The sequence below is a fragment of the Equus asinus genome, chromosome 4, assembly GCF_041296235.1.
Source record: "Equus asinus isolate D_3611 breed Donkey chromosome 4, EquAss-T2T_v2, whole genome shotgun sequence".
Lineage (NCBI taxonomy): Eukaryota > Metazoa > Chordata > Mammalia > Perissodactyla > Equidae > Equus > Equus asinus.
This window is the reverse complement of record NC_091793.1, coordinates 19,359,887-19,386,326: the sequence shown is the minus strand read 5'-3', so window position 1 is coordinate 19,386,326 and position 26,440 is coordinate 19,359,887. Positions and strand designations below refer to the sequence as shown.

Genomic DNA, 26,440 nt, shown 5'->3' with positions numbered 1-26,440 from the left:
GGCTGGGGGAGGATGGGGACATTTCCCAGGTGGGGAGCACTGTAAGAGGAGCAGGTCTGGTGTGAGGTTATGTGAGTAGCCAACTGTGGGACCCAGCAGGCAGCGCCATCCCCCTTCCCAGATCCACTGAGTCACCTGGGCTGCTTCCCGTACCCACCCCCCACCCGATGCCCCATTTTCCTGGGTCAGGTCTCAGCAACTGAGACCAAGGCCACAGCCTCCTCACTGGTCCCCCCACCTCGAACCACCTGCCTGTTCTTATTCGTCCTCCATGGTGCCACCAGCACACAGTGGGACATTCCCCAGCCCAGAAGCCTTCGATGGCTCCCCACTGCCCTCAGAACAAAGGCCAGACACTCCAGCAGGGCCCACGAGACTCTCCACGGTCGGCCCACCTGGCTTTGCAGCCTCCACACCCATCCCATTCCACACACTCTCCCCTATTCTGTGCTTTGGGAGTGCTGTGCTCCCCTGCAAATGCCCCTTCCCCTCCTGTGCCTGGGTATAAAGACCGCCTCCTTGGGACCCAGCTCCCTGAGCCTCAGCAGCACGTAGCCCTCAACTTTGCCAGTCTCTCCTGGAACCCAAATCAGGAGGCATGACCTGACCAGGGTTTTTTAGTGATAGTGACTTAATTTGAAATGACTTAGAAATGTTTAACAATCAAATCACATGTAGTCACAAACTTGTCAAGTGACCTTAAACTGGGAAGAATTAAGAGTATCCTTTGGTCTTACTCTGGCCAGTGGAGAAGTTGCTTCAGGCCCCAACACACTGGATGTCAAGTTCATGAGAGCATGGACCTGTCTGCCGAGTTCACGGACGCTGCCCCAGTACCTGGGACTGTACCGGGAAAGTCGGGGTAGAGGTGGGGCTGGATGGGTGGAAGGAAGGACAGCAGAGGGACAAGGCAGGAGGGCGGGCAGATGTGTGGGTGAGAGCAGGGGAAGGAGGGTCTAGTGGAGAGGGTTCGTTTTGGCCGTGGGCCACTGTAAGCCCAGCCCCTAGTCCGGAGCACAGCTAGGACGGCCCTTCCTGAGGGTGGGCTGGGATCCATGTGGGCCCCGTGGGCGCAGAGAGCCCCAGCTCTCTAATCCACCAGGGGCTGCCAGCCGGAGCCCCCTCTTGGCCAAGGGCATCTGACTGTTTGGGGCTAAACCACGCCCCACCCCTCGCTGGTCCTCCCCCCAGCCCGCTCGTGGGTCTCTCTCCTCCCTCAGGGCCTCAGGGCCTCTGCTGAACCTCTAGACCCAGCGGCCTTTCCAGCAAATTGAGCAGAACTCTGGAGCCATCCTCCACACCTCTGCTCTCTCCCTCTCCCACATCCAATCCATCAGCAAACCCTGTTAGAGATTTCCAACAGCCTCCTTACCCACCTCCCTGGGGCTGCCCTTGCACCTCCCCCACCTATTCTCCACTCAGCAGCCAGAGGGATCCTTTCAAATGGTGAGTCCAGGAGGCCTCACCATCTGGCCCCCATTTCCTCTCGGAGCTCATCTGCCACGCCGCCTCCTCCTCCCTCACTCCCCTCCAGCCACAACAGCCTCCTGCTGGTCCCTGACCTACCAGGCGTGCTCCCTGCTCCAGGCCTTTGCCCTGGCTGTTCCCTCTACCTGGAATGCTCTTCCTCCAGAGAGCCATCTGACTCCCCAGCTCACCTCCTTGCCATCTTTGCTCAGATGTCACTTTCTCAATTAGACCTTCCTTGGACATCTTATTAATAAATGGAAAAAAAAACCCATCCCTGTTTCCCTTCCCTGATTCATTTTTCTTCTTAGCACTCATCACTCTGGACCGCAAGATGTTTTACTTCCTTATTACGTTCTTTGTCTGTGTTCCTCCATTACAATGTCATCTCCGTGAGAGCAGGGGTCTTGGCCACTGCTGTGTCCCCAGCACTGAGGACGGGATCTGCAAGGTATATTGAAGTGCTCGATAAACATGTGCAGAACGAATGAATGAACGAAGGAATGAATGAAGCTCTCCAGGGTCCAGGCCTGCTCCTCCTGGGCTGGCTTGCCCTAGGCCCAGCACCCACGTAGATCCTACATGCTCCATTGCTGCCTTTATCCCTTGGCCACTGGCTCCTCTAGCCCACCAGGATCACTTGAAGGAGTCCCAAAGCCCGTCGGGCACTGCCTCCCCCACGCCGAGGGCTGCCCACCTCTTTCTCTCAGAGGCTGTCGGGATGGGCGCAGCCACAGGGGGCTCCAAGCTGAGTTCCAGGGAAGATAGTCCAGGGCCAGCCCAGCCTCTGCTTGGTTCAGAACCGTTTACACAGCACCTTCCCCAACGGGCCCAGGAGAACACCAGCAGCCGGGTTTCCTGGGAATGTCACCCCCAGCCACCACCACTTTACATTCTCCTGCCCTTCCCCCCTTTAGTCTTCCTCATTTTCCTACGTGAGCCTCAAATCCAGCTGGCCAGGCAGACAGAGTGGATGGAGTGGAGTTGTGGGGTCCCTGAACAAATGAGGAAACGAGCTCAGAGAGGTCATGTGAGCTGCCGGAGGCCCCCAGCAAGGTCCTGGGCTTCCCTGGGGCCGCGGCCTGATGAGCCTGGATGGAGAGTGCTGGCCCCTCCCGTGCCACCCCCACTGCACCAGGGACACTCAGCCGCAGGTGGGGAGTCCCCAAGCCCCCTCCAACCCCAGGAGTGATGAGCAGAAGGGAGCTCCAGCGAGATCAGCTTGGGGACTGAGGCCAACAAATCGATGAGCAGTGACAGCTTGACTGCGGCGTTTCAAGGGGACTTCACACGGATGCGGCTGCGGAGACGTGGCTCTGGAGACCGGGGAACTTGTTGGCCTGGAGGTCACGTGTGTGTGTGTGCGTGTGTGTGCATGTGTGCGTTGTATTATAGGGCACAGGACTCATGAACAGACAGATCACTGTGGGCCCCCAAATCCACATCCCCTCAGCCCAGCGGTCCAGGCGGGGGCCTGGCAGAGGGGAAGGGCACACGGGAGGGCGGGGAGGGGTGTCTGGACCATTCAGGCAGGGGCATAACAGGACAGAGTCCTAACCAACAGAGGGCCAGCAAAGTCAGCCAGACCCAGGTGCGAAACCCGACTCTGCTGCCCACTAGCTGGACTTCAGGCCAGCAGCCGAGTCTCTAGGCCTCAATTATATTACCTGCCAAATGGGTCTAATTACCCCACGTCGAAGGGTGGTGAAGATTAAACAAGATGATGTAGGCATTCAATACACGGGGACTATTTAGGTCACTGGTAGCTTTACTAGAGCTCGCACCTGCGCAGGAGAATGGGCTGCCCATTCATTCCAGAAGCGCTCACCAAGCCCCCTCTCTCCCTTGCCATGAGCAGGGCACCAGACATAAGGCCCTGCCCTCAAGGGACTCACAAATAATAATAACAATGCGCATGAACGTGTGTGTCCCAGCTGGCTGACTTTCGGAGGCAGTGTGGTTTGCTGCTTTATAAGCACAACCTCATTTAATCCCCTAGAGAACCCTGTGAATGGAGGGAGGGCTGCTATTGTCATCCTACAGATGAAAAACAGAGAGGTGAAGTAACTTGTCCACGGTCACTCAGCGGGCAACAGGCAGAACCAGGATCTGAGCCGTGGATCTGAGGCAGGACAGAAACCTGCCTGACCCGCAACACTGACCGCTCAAGTTAAGGCAGCACCTGGGGCTGTGGGAACACCGGGGAAGGAGAGTGTTGAGGGAGGTGGCTCAGGAAGGGACTGACAGGGAGCACTGATGAGCGGGGACTTAGAGGCACGAAGGTTTGGACAGGAGGAGGAGGGGAAGGGCAGGCCCGGCAGGGAGGACAGCCTGGGCAAAGGCCTAGAGTAGGGAGAGGGCAGCCTAGCCCAGCCTGCGCCCCGCTGCTCTGCTCCCAGCTCCACCCTCTTCCCTGATGCAGCTCTCAAAGGCCCACTCACACCCTCTTGCCTTTGCCTATGCTGTTCCCTGTTTTCATGCTGTTCCCCTATCTTTTTGGCCTCCAGGTTCAGTGGTGGCAGGGCAGGATTTGAAGACAGGCTCGTGGATTCCCATGTGCCTTTCCTGCTGCACAGCCCTGCCTCTCAGAGAGGGTGACACTTAAGCTTGGAGAGACCCAGGGTAGAGAGGAGTCTGCCAGGAAGAGCATGGTGAGCTGGGGGAAAAGAATATGCAAAGAAATAGGGGCAGTCAGGATTGTGCCAGGCTCTGTCCTCCTGCACAGCGCAGAGTGCCCCCCATCATGCTCCAGGGCTCCGAAGCCAGTGCTCCTTCCACTGCCCTGCCCAGGGATGGCAGGATACAGACAGAGGACGCCCACGCCCTGGGATGGAACTCGGCTCTGGTGTTGCTCAGCCAAGTTGCTCCTGCTCCCTGAGCCTTGGCTTTCTGTCTGCGACATGAGACCATAGGCTCAAGCTCAAGGATTATTCCAGTGAAGGTAAGGAAAGCCCCCGGCCCAGACTAGGTGCTCCACAAACACCAGTTGCCTGGAGCGCCAGGTTCCCAGGTGTTGGAGCCCACTGGGGGGAGATTCACTCGGCTCTCTGGGTCCTGGCATCTCCTAGCCAAGGAGCTCTGGGTGGGGCTGTGGCCAGAGCAGCGAGTTACTGCAAAGACAAAATGTGAGCCCTGCCTCCTGGAGGCGTGTCGGTGGTGGCGAGAGGCCCGGCCTGCCCTCAGCACCATGCTGTCCAGTCACGTGGGGCCTCCCCACTACTCCAGTTGCTACCAGGGCCCAGCCCACCCCAGCCTGGACGCCCAGCTCCCCAGACAGGGAGGCAGCAGGGGTCCGTGGGGCTGCTCCCCAGGGCCAGGGCTGCTGGAGGTGGCCCCCCCCCCCCACTCTGGCCTCAGAGCCTAGCTGCGACAGGGGAAGCTTGGGAGGCACAGGAGGGGACAGTGGCACTTACCAGCCCCTTTCTCTGGGCCAGGAAAGGGCTGGCGGCTTACAGCACTCCCGGACTACCAGCACCTCTGACAGCTAGGTGTAACAGTCCCATTTCACAGATGAGGAAACTGAGGCTTGGAGAGGCCAAGGAGACTTGGACCGCTCAGGCCAACAGAGCCCTGACCTTAATCTCCCTCCGCCACACGCAGAGGTTGTTGAAACTCCAGCGATGACAGGGAGCTCACTCCTGTAAAGACTCCATGTTGGGCATATCCGAAAGAAAGTTCTTCTTAGTGTGAGCTGAAACGGGCCCCCTGACATGCCCACCTTGGGCCCCAGCACCAGCTCCGAGCCGCCCATGGAGCCCTCCACCCCCAGAGCAGCCTTCAGAGAGCGAACACAGCAGGACATCCCCAGTTAACCAGTGTGCCTCCCTTGGGACCTGCTCCTCTCCGAGCCTCGGTTTTCTGAGCTATAAAATGGGGATAACAACAGCCCCTGTGTGAGGGGCGGTGTGAGGCCTTAGGGAGTCAATAACCCAAGAACATTCTAGGAGCATCCAGAGTCTTCAGAGAAGCTCCAGCGAAGGGGAGAGGCTCTGAGAGCTTTCTGGAGGCCTGACTTGCTGTCCCCAAAGGAGGAAGTGGCCTTGACCAGCGCAGCCCCGTGGGGTCTGCTGGGACTCAGTGTCGGAGCCTGTCATGAGCAGGCTCTCACCTGCGCGGTCCTGGCTCCCCCAGGCCTGGCGCCAGCTCACCTGGTCCTCCCAAAGGATGTGGCTCAGTCTTGCTAATGGACAGCAGGGAGTGGGGCCAGGCAGATCTGGGTTCAAGTCCTTTATCTGCTATCCACCAGCCAGGTGGTAACGTAGCTGCCAGTCACCTCTGCTCGGAGCCCTGGCTTCTCCAGCTTCGAGGAAGGGCTTGTTTCTCAGGGCTGTGGCACTCAGCAGTGTGTGCAGCCAAAGCTGGGTGGCCCCTCAAGTACAGAGCCAGGTGTGCCCCAGGCCTGGACCCACTGGGGACAGCCAGGCCACCCGCATCATTGTCTTCCCTGCTCTCTGCTCATGGAGGGAGGGACTGGAGAAATGCGGTTCAGGAAAAGGGCCCCATGTCTTTGCACATGCTGTTCCCTTGCTCACCATGCCCTTCCTGACAGACTGCTCTCTCCTGGCAGACCCGCAGTCCCTCCAGGCTTACGCCTCACCCTCTCTGTGAGGCAGGACAACGCAGCAGGAAAGGCACGTGGTCAGGAGTTCGCCAACGGGAAAACTGCTCCCAGAGAGGGGAAGTGATGGCCCAGGACCATGCCGTTGGAGAGGGAGAGCTGGGATTCCAACCAGGCTGCACCGCTGCTCCTGATGCCCTCCAGGCAGCACTGAGACCTTCCCTAATCCATCCCCCCAGCCAAGCTGCCCACACACAGGCCTGGTACATTCCCACCTCGGGGCCTTTGCCCACACTGCAACCCCAACCTGGAAACTGGCCCGTCTCTCCACCTACCTGGTTCTTATGAATCCTGAAGGCCCCACCTACTCCTGCCTGCCCTCCAGCTAGGTAGTAACAGTCCTGTTTCACAGATGAGGAAACTGAGGCTTGGAGAGGCCAAGGAGACTTGGACCGCTCAGGCCAACAGAGCCCTGACCTTAATCTCCCTCCGCCACACGCAGAGGTTGTTGAAACTCCAGCGATGACAGGGAGCTCACTCCTGTAAAGACTCCATGTTGGGCATATCCGAAAGAAAGTTCTTCTTAGTGTGGGCTGAAACGGGCCCCCTGACATGGCCACACGGGCCATCCTCAGCCCCGGAGCACCTGCCCACCTGTCCAGCGGACCCTCCTCCCTGCCTACTTCCTCTTCACCTTTCCAGCCACCTCATGCAGGCCCCCTCCTTCAGGAAACTCCCTCCGACCAGCTGGACCAATTCCTCCCCAGAGCTTGTTCCGGACACTGCCCCCCAACTGCACGCGCTTTGTGATTTCTTGCTCAGTGTCTGTCTCCCTCCTCAGTGGAGGGCTCGGTGGGTGGCGGAGGTCTTGGGCACAAGTATCACGTCAGCATCCAGCACAGAACCTGGCACAGCCCAGGTGTTCGATACGTGCTGTGCGGCGTGGCATCCATCCAGCTCCACTTTCATTCCCAAACGCTCATGGGGCACCAGGCATACAGCAGCGAGAAGCCAGGCAGGGCCTGCTCCACTGCAGGCTACATCCTAGTAACAAACACATCCATGTATAATGTAAAGTCAAGTGGGAACAGGTGCGCTGAGGAGCAACCAAGCGGGGAAAGAACCCTAGAGTGGGACAGGATGGGGGAGGACGCAAGGGAAAGTCTCTCCAAGCAAGTGACATTGATCAGATCTCAGAAGTAAAAGAGGGAGCGATGTAAATATCAGAGGAAAGGGTATAGAAGGGAGAGGGAACAGCAGGTGCAAAGGTCCTGAGGTGGGAATACACATGGTATGTTGGAGGAATGGCAAGCAGGTCAATGAGCAAGGTGGGGTGGTGGGAACTGAGGTCAGAAAGGGGACAAGCGGGGCCACGGGCAGGACTCTGCTCTGACCCTGAATGAGCTGGGAGCCACTGCAGGGTTCTGGGTGGAGGAGTGCAGGATTGACCTAAGTTCTAACAGGATCGCTCTGGCTGGTGGAGAATGGAGAACGGATTCCAGCGGGGGCGGGGGGGTGGGGAGGAGCAGGGAAACCATGAGGAGGCTGCTGCACTTGCACAGGTGACCAGCGTGGGTGGCGGCCGTGGATGTGCAGGGAAGGGGTCAAAGTGCTGACAGATTTTGAAAGGAGAACCAATGGTATTTGCTGATGGATTGAATGAGGGAGGAGAGGGACGGAGAGGGAGATGGAAGTCAGGATGATCCCGGGGATTTTGGCCTGAGCAGGTGAGTGGAAAAATGGAGGGGCCATTACCTGAGAGAGGGAAGGTTTCAGGGGGGCAGGTTTGAGGTGAACCTCAGGGGTTCGGTTTGTGACCTGCTGAGGTGGAGCTGCCTGTGGCCACCCAAACGGAGATGTGGCAGAAGGCGCTGGTGGACAGGGCTGGAGTTTGGGAGGGAGGCCCAGGCTGGGTGTGGGCACCTGTCCGTGTCTTGCACATATAGGTCCTCAGTAAATGCCTGCTGACCTGGCCTGCAGGGCCTTGTGAGGGACACAGAACTGGCCATGGCCCAGCTCCTGGCCTCTAGGAGAGGTGGACAAGGGCCCCAGGGCCAACCATGGAGAGCCACACCCTGAGAGGGGCACGTGTGGCACCGCCAGCATCCCTCAATGATGCGGCGGGAGGGCAATCTGGGAAGGCCTCCTGGCCGAGGCAGTGTAAGAGTCTTGGCAGAAAGAGATGGGGCAGGCATTCGGGGAAGGCAGGGCTCTGGCTTCAGAGGTGAGGTGGGAAACAGGAGGCAGAAGGCCCCCCGGAGCCAGTGGAGCTGGGTTTACACGGATGAGTGCAGGAGCCTGACCCCCAGCTCCAATCCAGGCTCTGGGACCTTGGGCAAGATACTTAGCCCCAGAGCTGTCCGTTTTTGCCTCTAAAATGATAGGGAATGAAAACCACACTCCCTTCACGGGCTGGTGTGAGGATCAAATGAGTTAATCCACGTAAAGTGCCCAGAATAAAGTGACACAGGTGCTCAGTAACGTGACCTGCCCATTAGTGCTGCGTCCACAGAAGGCAGCGTGCTCCAGCTGCCAGGGAGGATGGAGGAAGGCGGGGAAAGACGGTGCCGAGGCCCAAGTGTGAGGTACCTGGGGGACTCTGCTCCCTTCGGGCGACAGGGAGCCATGGGAAGTTCTGTGCAGAGAGATGAGGGATGTTACAGCCAGTCCTTGATTATCCTCCACCTGAGCTCAGCTCGACACATCCCTCACATCCCAGGCCCGACAGTCCTACCCGGCAGCCTGCCTGCAGGGCTCGGGGCACACCCCACAGTGACAGCCGGCCCTCGGTGAGCGCCTACCATGTTAGTCCTCACAACGGCCCCGTGTGAGCTTGGTCCTAGTATCACTGCGGCTTGACAAGTGAGGAAACGAAGGCACACAGAAGGTCCCACAGATCAATGTCGTCATGCAGACAGTGGCTGGCAGAGCCGGGGTGAAACCCAGGTGGTGGCTGCTGGCCTCTCCCGGCTCTGACACTGACCCCGGAGCCCTCTGAAGTGGCCGGGCATCGGGAGCGTCCAGCACTATCCATTCTCCCAGTGGGCAGGGCAGGGTCATGGTGCCCACCCACAGGGGCAGAGACCAAAAGGTGATATGACTTGCCCCGAGCCCCACAGCTGGTCCAGGGAGAGGCTGAGACTCCGGTCCAGGTCTGTTAGACTCCAGATGCCCTCACTGGGGGCCTGGCAGGTGTGACCCATGGAACCCTGAGCTTCCTTTAACCTGGGCCTGCATCAGGGGTGACCTCCTGCAGTGGGGAGCCATTTCTGAGGCCCTCGGTCCCCTGAGGAGGATGGGGAGGCAGTGGATCCCTCTGCCCGGCTGCCCTGGGGCTTTCCTGGGGCTTGTGTCACAGGCCCCTCTACAAGCTGTTCCCCTCCTGACTTTATCCTTTCAAAGAGGTTTTTTATCCCAACAACCACCCCGGCCCACCGGGCGGCCCTGCCCTGCCGAGAGGAGACCAAAAAGCCGGCTTAACGGCATCCTCTTAACAGTTCCACAGCCAGAAAAACCAGCAGAGGGAAACAGTGTTTGCAGATCAGGTCAGGTGCAAGGTCGCTCCATAAAAATGGATTCCCAGAAAAACATAAACCAGCAATTTACCCAGTGAATTTCACTGGCTTCAAAAAAAAAAAAAGCTATCCCATTTGAATAACGAAGGGAGATAAACCATCCCCAGTTCCTCCTTTATCAGTGAATAAGGACACACAAAAACTCAGCAGAAATGGAGCGTACACAGGCAGCTTCGGGTCTGATTGATTCATAAAAACCAGCATTTCTATTGAAATAGGATGATGTCCAAAAGATCTGTTTGCTTTAAGAAATTGTATTTAATACAAGGCAAGGGTTACTTTTATTTTTTGTTTTTTACACAAAGCTCACCTTCTCCCGACTTCACGCCTGTTACTATGGCCGGGGGGAAACTGATTTCAGAATCCATCTGACATGTCGGATTTCTTTGTGGCATCCACTTCGTCGCTCAGCAGCCAGCCATGATGTCATAAGCCCATCAGATTTCCGGTAGGGGGAAAGCACTGAGGAACTGGAGAGGATGGATGGTTCTTACCCGTCAGGAAAGGGGGAGAGGGGCTGCGTGGATTGGGGACGCAGAGGGGCGGGAGTCAGGCCCAATGTTTGTGATATTAAATGTCAGGCAGAAACCTGAAAAATCCAGCCACCCAGATGTTGGCTAAATATCCAGATGTCTGGCACTGAGCAGATCATGCTCCCCACCCCCAACCTCCTGTCCCAGGGGCACTTAACATTTCGGCTTTGACCTCAGGTCCACAGCGAGCGCGCCCTGCCAGGAGCTGTACATCCTCAAGGCTGCCCACCCTCGGGTTTGGAATTTTTCTGTAAATCTTTACACACGGATGACAGGAGTAACTAGGTCCAGATTTTAAAAAGCTGTTGAAGCAGTGATTGGAAAAGTTCAGTCCTTGGAATTAGCTTCCACAGAATACACTGTGCAAGCCAAAAAGGAGGGAAAATATCCCTCAGCCAACACACACACAAACATATGTGACTCTTAAGCCATAGGACTTAGAAACCCAAAACAAAACCAGCGAGCCTGAGAACCAAGGACTCCCGGGCTGCCACGGAGAAGCCACGAGCCCTGCCCCAGGAGCACGCTTCCCCCGAATCAGAAAAACACCAAACAGCTTTGTTCTTCCTGACAAAGCCCCTCGCTTCCAAGAAGCAGACAGTTGCCAACAAAAGCACAGCGTAGAGCTAATTTACACTGAGACTCGGGGCTTCAAGGAGTCATAAAGCACAGAAGTGGAAACGGCTTTGCCTGCGAAGCTGCCTCCCCACAACTGGCCTTGGGGACCCCGGGGCCGGGGGAGCCCCACATGCCACAGACGGAGCAGGGTGCTGGCTCCCCGGCGGCCTGGCCATGTGCCCACTGAGGCCACCTCCAAGGCCTGTGACATCACGGCTAATTGCCCATGAAAGGGAGCCAAGAACGGCAGGCCCTTGGGGCCCAGAACCTACGACTTCACAGGGAGCTGGGAGGAGAGGCAGCTGGGGAGGGGACCGTCTCCAATTAGAACCAAGGGCTTGGATAACGAGAAAAGGGGTGGCCAGTGAGAGGGCATCTGGCAGAGGGCAGTGGGAGGGGAGGGGGGCTCAGGGCTGGAGGTGGGGGGTGCTCTGTGGCCTCATCTCCTAGAACAACCCCTGTGCTTTTCAGATGAGGAAATTGAGGGCCAGGAGTGGCTGAGTGGCCTGCCCAAGGTCACCAAGCTAATTAGCAGGACAGCCAGTCCTGGGGAACAGAAAACACGTGCCTGGAATTACACAGCTCTTCCCTGAATGTTATCTAATTTCATCCTCACAACACTCTGTGAGAGAAGGATTATCATTAACCTCAGTTTCCAGAAGAACCAATGGCAGCTCAGAGAGGTTAAGTAATTTGCCCAAGGTCACACAGCCCATCATTAGCAGAACTTGGCCTGAACTCCGAATCCAGTGCTCTTTCTGCTTGGGGGGAGCGGTGGGGCGCAGGAGAGGCAGCTAAGGTTTAACCAGGAGCAGTGAATCTGATTTAAATACATATTTAAAATGCTAGTGATCCCCACACAACAGAAGGGAGTAAATCATTGCAAATGAGTTTTTTAAAGCCATTCCAGTCAGGAGGGCCGGGTGGGTGGGAGGGTGGGGAGGCCACTTTGATTCTGTCCCTGCCGCAGCCTGAAGAAAGCATGCAGACGCTCTCTCCTGGCGCAGGCAGGCCCCAATCCCCTGAAGTAGGGAGGGCGGGGGCGCTAAAAGCTTTGTCGGGCGGGAGCGTAATCTGCCACAGGAAAGGGGCCAGAGCGCAGGGCCGCCAGAGCCGGAGGAGGGAGAAATGCACTGAGTACAGAAACTACAGAAAATAAAAACAAGACTCGAGCCTGCTAAGCTCGATTCCCTCTTTCCAGCCAGGAGCTGAAATGAACTGCAGGTCACCTGGGCAGCAAATTTGTGGTCCCGAGGCCTGACTCTGGGTCAGAGAGGCGCTGCCCAAGGGCCCGTCCGCCCAGGATTGGGAGTGGGGTGGAGGGAGGCCAGGCAGGTCCTGGGGCCCTGTACCCTGGCCATCCTGGGGACCCCGCTGGCCAGCACCTTCTCCCAGAGCAGCATCTGAAGGAAACCCGGCCTCCAAGAGCTGAGACAGAATAATGAGGAGCAGGCTGGTCTGAGCTCAGAGAACAGGACAGCCCCTGTCCCCTGGCCTCCCCGCCACGGTCCACTTCCCCTCGGGCGGGCCAGCCTTGGTGCTTCAGTGGGTCGTTGCGCCAGGCCTCTCCCTGCCCTCTTCCTCACCAGGCCTGCTGGTTTCCTTCACTTTGTTTCTGTGAACGGCAAACGGGGTGTGGAGCCCAGGATTCGGGCGAGGGGAAGGGAAAGGAAAGTTTCCGCCATCTGGATGCATGATCTGGCCCAGCAGCTCCCGTTTTTCTGAGGAAATTCTGCTCATCCTTCATTTGCTTTGCTATCACCTACCCACAAGAGATTCAGGTCCTGCCCTCATGGTATTTACAATTGATGGGGGGAGACAAACATTAACCAAATAATGACAGAAAAATGTCTAGGAAGGGAGTGGTCCCTAGGCTATCAGAGCCTGTCATAGGGGAAGCATCAGGTCAGGGAGGTCCGGGAAGGCTTCCTGGAGGAGGTAACACTGGCACTGAGGCCCAAAGGATGAAGAGGCATTAATCCCTCTGAATCACTGTCACCTCTGCAGAGAAGCCTTCCCTGATGCCCACCCAAGGCTGCCTCCCCTCCCCATGCCCCCTTCCCATCCTGACTGTTGTTCATCTATGTCACTGCACTGGTCTGGAAGCTCCGGGAGGACAGACTGGGTCAGTCTTGTTCACCTGTGAGTTGCCCGTGCTTGGGACATAGTAGATGTTTCATGACTACTTGTTGATCAAAAACACAAACAACATGTGCAAGGGACGGTAGGAGGAATCATAGCAACTAGGAGGGTGTGGGAGTAAGAATGGGGCAAAAGGCACGGAGAGTAGTGGCGGATGAGACAGAGCGGCCCTACGAACAACCCTGGATATGTAGGTATCTCCTCCCGACGCTGGGCTCCCTTCTGCCCTGCCCCTGTGGCAGAGACAGGGGTTGGGTGTCTTCCGTCCCCTACAGGAGATTGTCCCAGAGATGCCCGGCCCCACAGAACCACCCCAGGCCCAGCAGCCCTGAGGACCAGGTAGGTGGGCACTAGCCACACTCCCAGACTGCCTTGCCTCCTCCATTCATTCCCTCCCCTGGTGCTGTGGGGCCACCTGAAGCCACAGAGAGGCAGTGGGAGGCAGACCAGGGGTCCCAATTCAGGGCCCCCCCGCCCCGCACCCCCACTCCCACGCCTGCCACCCTTTCTCCTCCTGGAGGCAGAAGTGGAAGGAGAGAAAAGTCTGCGTCCCCACGCGGCGGACCAGCGTGTGTCGGGACACCAGGCGGCCTCTGCCCCCGGATCCCTCCAGGTGCAACGGAGACACCCCAGGCTCCAGGGAGACAGGGCGCCCTCGGAGGACCAGTCTGAAAGGCTCGAAACGCATCCCCTCCGGCGTTCCTCTAGGACCCAGTTCCGTTTCTCCCTCCCCACCGTCCCCCCGCCACCCCCGCAGCAGCAGCCGGGCTGGGGCTCGGGGTCCCCCCGGCGCCTCCAGCTGAGCCCGCCCCCGCCCCAGCGCCGCCGATCCCCCGGCCGCTTCCTCCGCGCCGCCCGCCCCGCGCACTCCAGCAAACTTTCCGCCACTGCCGCCCGCCCGCGTCTACACCTGCTCGCGAGTCTGCGGCGCCTCAACCACTGGCGCGTGTCCACACGGCCTCCCCCGCCCCGGGTCGCTGGAGGGTGCCTCAGTCCCAGTCCGCGTCTCCACCGGCTTCCCGGCGCGAGCTACGCGGACGCCAACCTCAGCCTCTGGGATCAGTCCTGACTACCTCGGGATGCCGGGGGCGCCCCGGCCGGACCCCTCGCGCTCGTCTACACCGCCCCGGCATCCCCCAGGTCACTGAGGACGCCTCAGCTCCGGGGCCGCGTCCACACCGCTCGAGGCTCGCCAGACCCCAGGGCACCGGGGGACGCGGCCCGCGGGACCGCCGCTCAGCGGGTGCCCGACCTCCCCCGGCGCCCCCACGCGCGGCGAGCCGGCGGGGCTGCTTACCTTGCCCGCGCTCACGCTCCTGTCCCGGCGGCGCCCTCTCTTTCATACATTTTGCAGTACTGTCGGCGAAAGAAAATGTTATAAATCCTCTCCCGGTCTCGTGGCTGTCCCCCAACCTCCCGGCTTTCCTCTTTTTTCGGCCTTTAGGACAATACTGGGCCCCAGCGGCCGGCCACTGGCCACCGGGCTCCAGCAGGCGCGGCTGAAAGCGGCGGGGCGGGGCCGGGCGGGCCGGGGGCGGGGACTGAGGTTGGGGCGGGGCTTGGAGGGCCTGGGCGGGGCCTGGGTGGGCCGGGGGCGGGGCCTGGATGGGGCTGAGCTGGATGGGGCGGGGCCGGAGGCGGGGACTAGGGCTGGGGGCGGACCGGGGGCGGGGACTGAGGGGGCTGGGCGGGGCCTGGAGCTGGGGGCGGGGCCTGGGTGAGGTGTGGCTGGGCCTTGGTGAGGCGAGGCGGGGCGGGGCGAGGCGAGGAGGGCGGGGGCGGGGCTGGGCGGGGCCGGGCGGGGCCGGGCGGGGCCGGGCGGGGCGCGCGGACTCTGGCCGCCTTCCCCGGGGAAGCCTTGGCCTGCGACTCGCGCTCCTGTTCCGGCTCCTGATTTGTCGGCCCGCCGGCGACGCTGACGCTTGATTGGCTGAGACGAAGAAGGGGCTCAGGCAGCACGAGTTGGGGGTGGCGGGTTTCGTTCTTCGCCTTTTCTTTCCTGGGGCTGTTGCTGCTCTTTTGGGCCCTCCTGAGATCTGCAGCCTTTTCATCTCTGCTTCCGTGCCCCCTCATCATAACACTTCATCACCCGAGTGTAACTGCGCTTCTTTGCCCTTCTCTATCAAATAGGCAGCACCTTGAGGTCAGGACCCGGGCTTTGTGGTGCTCACCACTGTATCCCCAGGGCCTGGCACACAGGAGGTGCTCAAAACGTTTTTGTTGCTTGAATTAATGGAAAATGTGCACACAGGTTTTTAGCGCTATCTTTAAGGCTGGTAACATCCCCAGAAGATGGTATTACTATTCTCTTTCAAGAATAGGGAGACCGAAGTGCAGAGAAATGCTGTCACCTGGGAGCCAATTGCTGAGCTGACACTGGGACATACTTACATCACTGGACCTCAGATCTCCTTTACACAGCGATGCCCTGGGGAGTGCCAGGGCCTCAGTTTCCCGTCTGTCAAAAGACAGTGTTGGTTTAGAGTAGAAGATGGGTTAGATGTTATTTCAATGAACGTGTTGTACTAGCACTGCGCTTGGAAGTATGAAAGAAACAGGCCCGGCTTCCATGTTAAAATCCTGGTACCCTTTCCCTCCCTGGGACCGCCTGACCCCCAAATCACAGAGGAAGTTAAAAGGACTCCACTCAAACCAGGCTACCTTGCCCACCTCTGAGGTTTGGGGGTGTGCTTGTGGAGGTACTCGCGCTGTCATTAAACAAATTGACTTGAGCAGGCATGCTTTTGGGGGGAGGGGAGGGCAGTCCTTGGGACCTTCCCCGACCCCAGGTGGGTCCTTTTGATTTCAGGGTGGTCTCTGAGATTGATAGGGGAAAACGCTTCCTCTGATACAGGAGGATGTAGGGCTGCTCCCGGAGTTGGGCAGAGGAGGGTTAAGCAACCAGAGAAATGCTACCTGAGATCCTGGGCAGCCACATTCAGTGCTGAGGAGCTGGCTTAGTGGCACAGTGAGTTCTCCTTGGGTCTCCGTCTTCACATGGCCTTCTTATAAAGACACCAGTCACTGGATTTAGGGCCTACCCTAATTCAGTGTGACCTCATTTTAATTTCATTACATCTACAAAGACCCTATTTCCAAATCAGGTTATGTTCACAGGTTAGGACTTCAACATATCTTTTTGGGGGACACTATTCAACCCACAACAATCCTCAATGAGGAAAGAACATTCTGGTCAGAGGAGAAGAGCAAAAGCGGAGGCCCTGAGGCTGCCCAGGGTAGATTACCCTCTGAGCTGCCCACTGCTCTCCTGGGGCTTATCTCCAGCTCATCTCGGTTCCTGGTACCTGGCAGCTGCCTAAACAGCCAGGAGGGAGGTGACCCTCTGGATATCAGGCCTTCCCAGGCTTCTCCTTCCAGCTGACCCTGCCCAGCCTGGGGACTCAGGAGAGCCCAGCCTGCCCGTCCCTCCTCCCCCTGCCTGCCTGGTCCCCACCCCCACCCGCATCCCACATGCACAACGGACAAGGATAATAGAAGCTATTTCACAAGCAGGTGGTGATTAATCGCCAAGTTAATTAAAGAGGCAGTAATTATGCTCGGATTTCAGAGGAAGGAGAAATGTCTTGGGCAGGGGTGGGTGGTCAGCCGAGGTCTCCCTAAAGAGGTGGGGCCGGAAGACGGAAAGGATTTGAAAAGACCGGGAAAAAAAACAAGTAACGTTTTTTAGAAGTGGGTGCTTCAACCATCGCTATGGTGTTTTATTTGACGGTCAGGCTGAGATGTTCAAGCTCGTCTCTGTACTTTTCCATGTCTTTGAAATATTTCATTAACAGTAACAACAAAAAAAAAAGGCAGGGGGAAGCTTAAGTATTTCTAAACCCCAGTTTGGGATTTATAAATGGCCTCAAATACCAGTGTGCCCCACTTTACACAATGGAGAGGGCCTTAAAATCATGTGTAAATCGAATCCCGTTTGCCCACCCGGTACATCTTAGCACCAGCCATGCTCTATCTTCATTTCTGATTGATTTTCCCTGGCAGAGGCACAGAATTCTTTGCTTTAAGTGTCAGGCTCTCTCCGTCAAGTAGTTAATGACCTATAAAGCACTTAAAACATACTGGAGGAGACGCTCTTGGAGGCACCCCGTGGTTTACCCTCTTCTATTGTCAGTAATCACCCCTCATTTATTTCCTCTCATTGGTTTGGAATTTGCTATCAGCTTTCCCTAAAGTGGAGCCCACCAGGAAAGGTCCAATTCCCTGTGGGCCTGGATGGGTGCTGGAGTTGCACCCAGGGGCAGCAGCAGCAGGTAAGGAAGGCAAGGTCCCTTTCCTCAAGAGCCCTGGTCACCTCTTGGCTCACCTTCCCTAACTCCCTCATACCTACTGCAGCTGTGGCCACCATGGCCTTCCCAGTTTCTCCCCACCACCTGTCTACCGCCTCCACCTGTCTCTTGAGTCCTGACCCATTCTCTTGGCTGCCTTCAGAACACCTCCCCCTGGTTGCCGCCTGGATTTCTCCCCACATTGCTGCTCCACTCCTGTACTTCTGGTGGTGTTTACTGAAACCAGCCTCGGTCTACTGGATGGGGGCGTGGACATCCCTTCACCCAGACACCTTGACACCAGCAGGTCACCAGGTCTTCTTGCCTCCCACTCCCCAAAGTGGCTCTAGAGTCTGGTCTCCTGCCCCAACCTCCGCTTTCTCGACCCCAGTCCCAGCCCCTAAGTTTGTGCCTATCTCAGCGGCCTCCAAATGGAACAGGCCACTCTCCCCAGAGCCACTCACTCAAGTTGCCTCCTAAAGAACAGTTTAGAGGATTTTGTTTTGTGGCTCTCCGACCTCCGTGTGCATCTCAGGCCTCAGCCTGCTGTCCAAACCCCTCCACAGCTTGGGCCTGGCGTCATCTCCCCAGGCTGGCCCCAAGCACCTCACCTTTCCAGCCATCTCGCTCCTTCTGTCTTCAGGCTTTTGGTTATGGTATTCTCTCCCCGGGGAGCCCTCACCCTTCAAGGTCCTGTCTTCCGGAAAGCTAGGCAACTTTGCTCAGGCAGAGTTACCACCCTCCTTGGAGCTCCCACAGCTCTTCCCACAATGCATTTCCCCTAGGTTCCTCATTCTGCCTTCTCATTCATCCAGGGACATTTATTGAGTGTCCACTGGGAGAGGAGTTGTTGGGAGCATCAGCTCTGGAATTAGACAAGTCCAGGTTCAAATCCAGTGTTTCCTCTTGCCAGCTGGGTGAGCTTGGGCATTCACTGCCCCTCTCTGAGGCTCGGTTTCCTTCTCTGCCATGTCCCAGAGCTGGTGCCTGCGCTTGGGCAACTGGAGGAGGACGCCAGCCTGGCGAGGTCAGCGCTGGGAGTGAGAAAAGAGGCCCAGGGTTGGGAGGAGCACAGAGGCCCTGGCAGCAGCAGCCTCCAGGGTCAGAGCTGTGAGGGGGCATCCACAAGGTGCACGGAGCCAGCTGGGCCACTGGCTGGGGGCCTGGGAGGCTGACCAGGCTGTTCCAGGAGGGAAAGTGCATCAGTTTTCTGGGGCTGCTGTCACCAATTACCACAAACTTGGGCCTGAAACAGTACATGTCTATTCTTACAGTTCCGGAAGCCGGAAATCCACCACCAGTCTCAGGGGCCAAGACGAAGGGGTTGGCAGGGCCACGCTCCCCACAGAGGCTTTCAGGAGACAGTTTCCTTCCCTTTCCAGTGGCTAGGGCTGCTTTCCTTGACTCATGGCCCCATCCTCCATCTTCAAAGCCAGCAGTGTAGCATCTTCAAATCTTTTTCTCTGCTTCCATTACCACACCGCCTTGTGCCTTCTGTCTGTAACCTCCCTCTGCATCCCTCTCACAAGGACCCTTGTGATTGTAATAATCCAGGATAATCTGTCCATCTTAGAACCCTTAATCACATCTGAAAGGTCTGTGCCGTATAGGGTAACATTCACAGGGTCCAGGGATCAGGATGTGGACGTCTTGGGGTTGGGGGGAGCCGTTACTCAGCCTACTGCAGGAGGCAGCTGAACAAAGAGCCTCGGATCATGGGTTCTGAAGTCACTTCTGGGGCTTGAATCTCAGCTGCACCATTTGCCAGCAGTGTGGCCTTGGGCGAGTTGCTACGTCTCTCTGATACTCAGTTCCTCATCTATAAAATGGGAACAGTGCCTAGCTCCAGATAAGAACTCAGTAGGTATTTAAGTATCTATTAGGCAGAAGGAGCTGCATGTTCCAGAACCTGGAGGTTACGAGAGACCCCAGAAGGCCCTTTCTGTAGGAGGGAAGGAGGAAGGGCAGGAAAGGGGACAGGGCAGGGCAGGCTGGGGTGGAGGACAGAGCTGGGCCAGGTCCCAGGAAAGTGTGTGTGCATGCGCGCGTGTGTACTCTGCCCTGGGAGTAGTGGACAGGGGACACAGACAGCATTTAAACAGGGCAGTTTTTGTTTCACCTTATTGAGATATAATTCACATACCATAAAACGTACCATTTTAAAGTGTACAATTCAGTGGCTTTTAGCATATTCACAAGGTTATGCAACCATTACCGCAATCTAACTCCAGAACATTCCCCCATAAAGAAACCCCACACCCATCAGCAGTCATTCCCACTCCCCCATGGCAGGGCAGGTTTTAGGACAGAGCATCCTAAAGCTCTCTTCAATCTCCCAGTCCAGGCTCGAACCCAGAAAGAGGACAGCGGCAGCACGAGCACTGAGATGTGGGGCTGGAGTGCTGCTGAGGGGCCCTCCCAGCTTCCTCATTTTATCCAGAAGCAGAGGTGACCATCGCACAGGCTGAGCGAGGCTGAGGTGCGGAAGCTCAGGGCTCGCTGTGTGTCACCACAGCTACCATTTCTAGTTCTGGACCTGGTCACTTGGCTCCGGAGTCTGCCTCCTGCCTGGGACTCACCTACACAGACATATCCTAACAGGTCAGGGGGGCCAGCAGCTCTCCTCGCACCACGCCCGACACATGGCACCCCAGGGCTCCCCACCTCCCACAGGAGGCAGCAGGCTATGGGGGCTGCTGGAGGAAGGTGGGGGGCATTGGAAGCTGGTCCTGCCTGGTTCCCAGAGAGGCCAAAGTAGGGGACCTTTTTGAGGCCTGAGCAGCCCTGAGCCTCCCCTACCGATCCAGCCACTCTTGAGGTGGCTGTGACCTGGCTGGGACATGAGGGACCCACAAGGGGCTTCTACAGTGCTCCCACCTTGCACCCGCTGCTGGGCTCAGTCCTGCTGGCTGCTTGGAGGGTCTCAGGCCCCGTGTGGTCAGGGCTGTCTGGCCTAGCCTAGAGGCAGCTGAAGCAGGAGGGAAGGCCAGCTGGTGAGGCGAGGGACAGCAGTCGGGACATTGCTGAGTCGGCCGAGGCAACCTCTGGCAGTGACAGGGGCTTCTGGGATCAATTAGCAGAACCACTCTACCAGGACTTGCTGCTCCTGATGCATACTCCACAGACACGTGTCATCGTTCGGAGCCTCTGACAGCCTCGGCAGCCAGGAGGTGAAGCCAGGGGCTGTGGCTGGCCTTTCTCAAGTGTCTGGGCCTCGCCTCCAAGAGCTCACACAGAGCCTGCCCCTTCCCATCAGGCGGCAGGCGCTGGCCTTCCAGAACCTTCCAGAACCTTCCAGAACACGTTCCTTGCCTTGCCTCTCTTGGTGCCGTGGATGCAGCAACATGTCTGTCTCAATTTTCTCGTATGTAAAATGGGTTGTGTACTAACCAGAGAGCACTTCCTGGAAATTGGAGGAAAAAAATCATTCTCCCTATTTCATCAAGAACCAGCACCACTTCACCAGCAAAAGGAAAGGTTCATTTATTTCTTAAACAAGTGGCTGTGGAGCCCCCACTATGAGTCAGACACAAAAAGAGACCAGTAGGATGTTCGCCATGCTCAGGAGGCCCAGAGCCTCCTGGGGGAGATGGGTGTGTGTGAACTGATTCATGCGAGGAGGTCGGAGCAATGAGAGAAGTGAATAAACTGCTTGGTAGGGTAGGGAGTGTTAGGGAGGGCTTCATGGAGGAGGTGGCACTTGAGCAGGAATTCCTGCTCAGGTTCAGAGTGGGGAAGTTTGGCACCTTAGGGAATAGCAGCCATGGATGGGAACATGGATGGCCCTTGGGGTGACTTTGGGCCAGTGGGAGCTGGTCAGAAATGAGGCTGATGGACTGCATGAGGACACAGCCCCAGCACAGGGCCTGGCATCTAGTTGGAGCTGGACAAATGTTGTTGAAAGAATGAAGGGTTTGTGAGAGCCCTGAGTGCAGGGCTGGGGGCCAGTCCGCCACCCTGGGGACAGTGGGAGCCACTGTGAGGTTTGTATAGGGTGTGAGGGGGGCTCCAACTTCATCCTTCTGCATGCAGATGTCCATTTCTCCCAGCACTATTGGTTGAAAAGATTGTTTTTTCCTGTTGAATTATCTTGGCCCCTTTGTGGAAATGAATTGACTGTAAATGTAAGGTACTACAGGGCTTTGAGAGGGAGGAGCGATGGTGAGGTCTGTGCTCTCGAAAGCCCAGTTTGGTGGCAGAAGCTCAAGGCGGGAGAGGTTAGAGGGAGGCTTAGATAGGTGGGCTCCATGGAGGAGAAAAGCAGCCCCCAGATCAGCCCCGGGCCCACGGAGGGGAGCCAGGTACAGGGCTGCGCCCTGAGTCAAGGCCATGAGGTCAGCCAGAATGTGGTCCCCAGGCCAGTGGCACTCACGGGGGAGTCAGGATGGGGGCGACAGAGAAAAAGCCGGTGCTCCTCGGCCCCTCAAGGTCCACACACCGGTAAAATTAAACCCTCTCCAGATATAGCCACTGCAAGTAGGTTTTCAGGTAACGAGAGGATTGTAAACGTGAAACGATGCCAATTACAGCAGCATTATCCTGGATTATAAAGCTTCCAAGAGGCGGCTCGTGCCTCCAGGCGTGCTGTGCCCAGAAATTTCCAGGGGAGCCTTGGAATCCACGTCCAGGCTGCCTGAAGCCAGGCCCCACAGGTGGTGCGGGCTGCTGGGTGGGTCCAGCCCCACTACCTCTACTGACCTGCCTCCATTTCCCCAAGGAGATAGACCCCTGCGGCAGGAGGACACTCCCTACCCCTACGATTCTGAGATACCCGGTGTGAGCAACGTAAGGCTGACAGGCCATCTCTGAAGGAAATTTGTCCTTTCACGGGCTTCCCCAGCCCTGGGGGCACCGAGCCCCTCTGAGGCTCTTCCTGGCCACCCCCCGTACCCTCCTCCCCTGACCTACGGAGGCAGTGGGACTGCACACAGCTGGAGCCAGCCCTGGCTGCCCCTTCTGGGCTGTATGGCCTTTAGCCAGTCTGCTTCTCTGAATCACAGTTTCTGCTTTGGTCCCCCACTTCGCGGAGTGTTTTTGGGATTAAATGAGATGTTGTAAAGAGCCCGAGGAATAGAAACCAGTCCAGCCGCCATGCAAGATGCTTCGGCAGTGTCTGCTCAGGTGGTAAACATCCACTCCCTGGAAGTTGCGCAGATCTGTGCAAGGATGTTTCTGCAGCACCTTCTGTGAGGGTGGATTGTAAACAACTGAAAAGGCCATTACTACGGGCCTGATTCAATTAGGATCTGTTGGTCCTGTGGAATCCTTTGCTGTAATTAAGGAGTCTGGCAGCTCCCATGTGCTGTCATGGGCAGATCCCACCACGTGGGGCTGAACAAAGCAATTGCAAACAGCACCTGCAGAATGATTCCACGGAAGCCTTCAGAACCCCCCACAAGCACCCAATGTCTTATGTGTTCATGTCTATGCAAATATGCACGTAGATGCAATAAGAATAGCCCAGAAGAAAACATGCTCATATGACCCAGTGGTCGCCTCTGGGGAGGGGACCGAGCTGGAGGCTGTGAGGTGGCAGGAGCATCAAAGAGAATTTCACTTTGCTGAAGTTGAAGTGTTTCACAGCAATATATGCCCACATCACCTGCATAGACACACACACAAAATCCCAGTCCAGCACCAAGTGCAGACAGCAGGCCTGACCCATGCTCTGTCAAGGGCCGGAGGCCATAATTATGACTGCAGGCCAGAAGGAGCCCGGGAAGGAGGGTGCCTCAGTGCCTCATGCCAATGTCCCCAACTCTAGGAGTCTGGATTCAGGGATGAGGAAGTCCCTCAGGTAGACAAGGGACATCCCCTGGTATTTAAGAGGGACAGAGAGACGCCGCTCTGTCAGCCTGGCTGGGCCAAGGCCATGGCCCACCTCTCGTGGCTGAGCAATCTGCAAAGAAAACTATTGAACTACATAAAAATCCATCCTGGAAATCCCAGAGGCATCCTTAGAATGGAGCATGGCCTTTAAATTAGAATGTAAAAAAAAAAAAAAAAATGGCAGATTTGCCTGTAACTTGCTTTCAGGTTAGTGAGGGCTGGTGGCCAAAATGCAAACGGCTGTGCTTGCCTGAGGCGCCTCCACCCCCAGTGCCTGCGGGATCCTGAGATATTGGCTGTGAAGGGAACCCCAGCCCCACTGGGTTTCTGTGTGTAACCAGCACGTGTTCCCATGGAAACTCGGCTTCGCAGAATCCTCTGGAAATTGTTGCCAAGGAGGGGCCACTGCTTCCCACACCCACTTTGCGTTCCTGGGTTTGTTTTCAGGGATGATTTTCTAGAGCAAGTGCTGAGAGGAGCCGGAGCAGAAGAGAGGGTTGGAGGCTGAACCACTGGATGGGGCAGGATGGGGCAGGATGGGGCAGGATGGGGCAGGATGGCCATCCTGCACCGAGCTACGGCCCTGGAGAGGCTGGTGGAGGCTGAGGGAGTCAGAAGTAGTTGAAATGTTTCAGATGCCCCAAGGTTCTGAAGACAGCGGCCGGGCACGACCCAGGAGAGCAGGGCCGGCTATGCCAGGAGAGATGGTGGGAAATCCTTGGGCAGAGCAAAGGCAGGCCAGGCAAAGAAGCATCTGCTGAGGCCTGGACATGCCCTCTCCCCGCTGTGGTGGGTCCTTGTGGTGGGGAGCACACAGGAGGAAGCAGTGTCCCCTGAGGCCTGGGATCCGCCTCAGAATGGCTGCCACCACCTTTCAGTTCTAAGGCTTCCCCTCACCTGGGTCTCACCTGTTCCCGCTCAGGCACCCTGCCCTCCGGCACTCTTCCAGGGGGCTAAACTCACCCCCTCTCTGGCCCCTCCTGAGGGCTCTCCTCACACACACCTCTCAGCTTGCCTTGCCCCCAGCGCAGGAGCTCCCTTCGGGGGCAGCCACAAAACCTGGGTCCCAACCCCCGGGAGGCCTGCCCCTCATTTAGCTGACCCCCTCGGCACCGCCCTGTGGCAGCCTGATTTTCCTGGAGGAGGAGTGAAGAAGGAAACGCACGCCTGCTGAGCCTGGATGAGCGGGGAGTCCCCTTCTGTCCTCACTGAGCTGTCTTGATTGTCACTGAAACCGAGGCTCAGGTGGACACGCTGCTGGGAGGTGGGATTTGAGACAGACCAGTGGCCACTCAGCCCCAAACGACCCCCAAGGGCGGTTCCTCTCTCTCCTCTCCTCCACCCACTCAGAGCTGCACACAAGCCTGCCTTTAAGGAGCTCAGTTCGAGGCCCTCTCTGTCCCCCACTCCTCCATCACTGCCACCTGCAACCCCCTGCGGTAATCTGCCACCCCTCACCCCTGTGCCGCCCATCTCCTTGGGCTCTCGGTCCTGGGGGCTGGGGAATGGGTGCTGAGTCTTCCTTGCTCCATACTAGCAGACCCAGAACATTCTTCCTCCACCTCCCTTGTGTCAAACACCCTCCAAGCGTCCTGCCCTTCGCCCTTCTACCTCGACTTTCCTCCTCCTCCTCTTTGCTTCCCGAAGACCTCAGAACCTGCTGCTTCACAGCCTTGCCCTGAACCAGGCTCGGCCGCCACACTGGCAATGTCTGTGTCCACTGAGGGGTGACAGGTGGGTCCCCGAGGGCCTCATAGGCCACAAGGAAGAGTTGGGACTTTGTTCTAGGTGAGGTGGGAACTGTAAAAGGGTTTGAGCATAGGGAGGGACATGACTGACGTGAAGTAGACTGTCGGGGCACGGCAGCCATGCTGGGGCCTGGACCAGGGGTGGGGTAATCCTGCCAGGCTCCCCTCTCTGCCACTGGGCAACTAGAAAAGGCTGACTCCCAGCCAGAGGGCCTGGGGTCCAGGGACTCAGGACAGAGAGGTCCAGGCCCGGCAAGGCGGCCTCCTGCTGACCTTGCTGCCTTTGGTTTTCCTGGGGAGGCGCCCAGCACCCTGAGCGGCGCTGTGCCCCCTTCTCCACCCCACCCCACTCACCACCCCCGCCTCTGCCTCAGGCTGTTGGAGTCAGGAGCCTGGAGGGCAGCTCTGCTGGAGGCAGCTTCGCCTCCCTAAACAGGCAGCGAGTTCATTAAACTCCAGCCTCCCGGGGAGCAGAGGCCTCTCTATTCAGCCTTATAAGCCAGCTGAGAGCTTTCCTTGCTGTGTGCTCACAGGGTGGGCCCAGAACGGAGCTGGGAGGCTGTGGACTGTCCTGGGGGTTCAGGGAGGCTCAATGCCATCCCAGCAGAGGGCCTGGGACTTCTTCGAGATGTCAGTCAATGTTCACCCCCACCCCCAGCCTTCCTCTCCCCATGGGAGCGGCCTGACCTGCAGTGCAGAAGGTGCTGCCCAGACCTCGTGGTCCAGTGCTGCTTAGGGGCCAGTGGCAGGCCACCCCACCCTACCTGAACACATTTGGGGTTTGTGTGAGAGGGTACCTCTGGGACCTCTGGGGCAGCCCAGGGCGTGGGGAGGGAGGATTGGCCTGCCCGTTTTATGAACGAGGAAACAGTGGAAAGCTGAGGGAGGGATAGGGGAGAGCGACATCCTGGGGCATCCGGACCTCAGCCCCGTCTGCCTGTGAAATGGGTTCCCTTTTCAGTGTGTGCTGCTGCAAGGGTGACATGACGGGTAATGTGAGCGCACAGAGGAGCAGGAATGGCTCAGGGCCGGGCCTTGAGGGACCACTGTCCACGCAGGGCCTGAGCATCTGCAAAACGAAAGGACCCCTCTGCCCATGCGGGGGAGGCCCCGGGGACCAAGCCACAGCTAGACCACGATGGAGAGAGGTGGCCTCGAGGCAGCGGGCCCTGGCCCTGGGCCAGGAGGGGGGGGCTGGTCTAGCGGGCTGGGGCACAAGGCAGATAAAGACCAAGGAGGAGGGTGGGGTCAGGATGTGCCAGATGCAGGGGCCTTTGGGAGTCTGGGTCTTGGGGTGGAAGGAGGAGCAGCTGAGGCCCTGAGGACGGAGGAGGTGTGAGGAGCAGAGGGATGAAGCAGCTGCCTTAGTGAGTGTGGAAGGCCAGGCCAGTGGGACACAACCTTGGGGTCCTTGTTGGGGGCAGAGAGCTCCAGGCTGTTCACCTCCTAGTTAGCCAGCACCTCCCCTCCCAGCTCAAAACATGCCCCCGCCTACTCCAGGCCCCAGCCTGACCAGCACTCAGCCGCCCCCTCAGCCTGCCGCTCTGTCCCTGAGGCCAGCCCAGCCTCTGTGGTTCAATCTTACCCACACCTCATACTTCCTACGCCAGCACCCTGCTCCCTGCTGATGTGGCCGCCTTGTGCCTTTGGCCTAACTGGGCAGCAGGTAGGGAGGTGGGGGCGT

At 57.8% G+C, this 26,440-nt stretch overlaps 1 protein-coding gene across 2 annotated transcripts in view; it reads right to left on the bottom strand.

The window, feature by feature from the left end:
- Positions 1 to 14,395, bottom strand: part of TCF20 (transcription factor 20) — a 186,102-nt gene extending 171,707 nt beyond the window's left edge. The window contains exon 1 of one of the 2 annotated variants that reach the window (XM_070506780.1): positions 14,191 to 14,395. The gene's annotated coding sequence lies outside the window, so the exon portion shown is untranslated. The remainder of the gene's footprint in view (positions 1 to 14,190) is intronic. The other variant, XM_070506779.1, reaches the window with a different exon arrangement.
- Between the last annotated feature and the right edge of the window lie 12,045 nt (positions 14,396 to 26,440).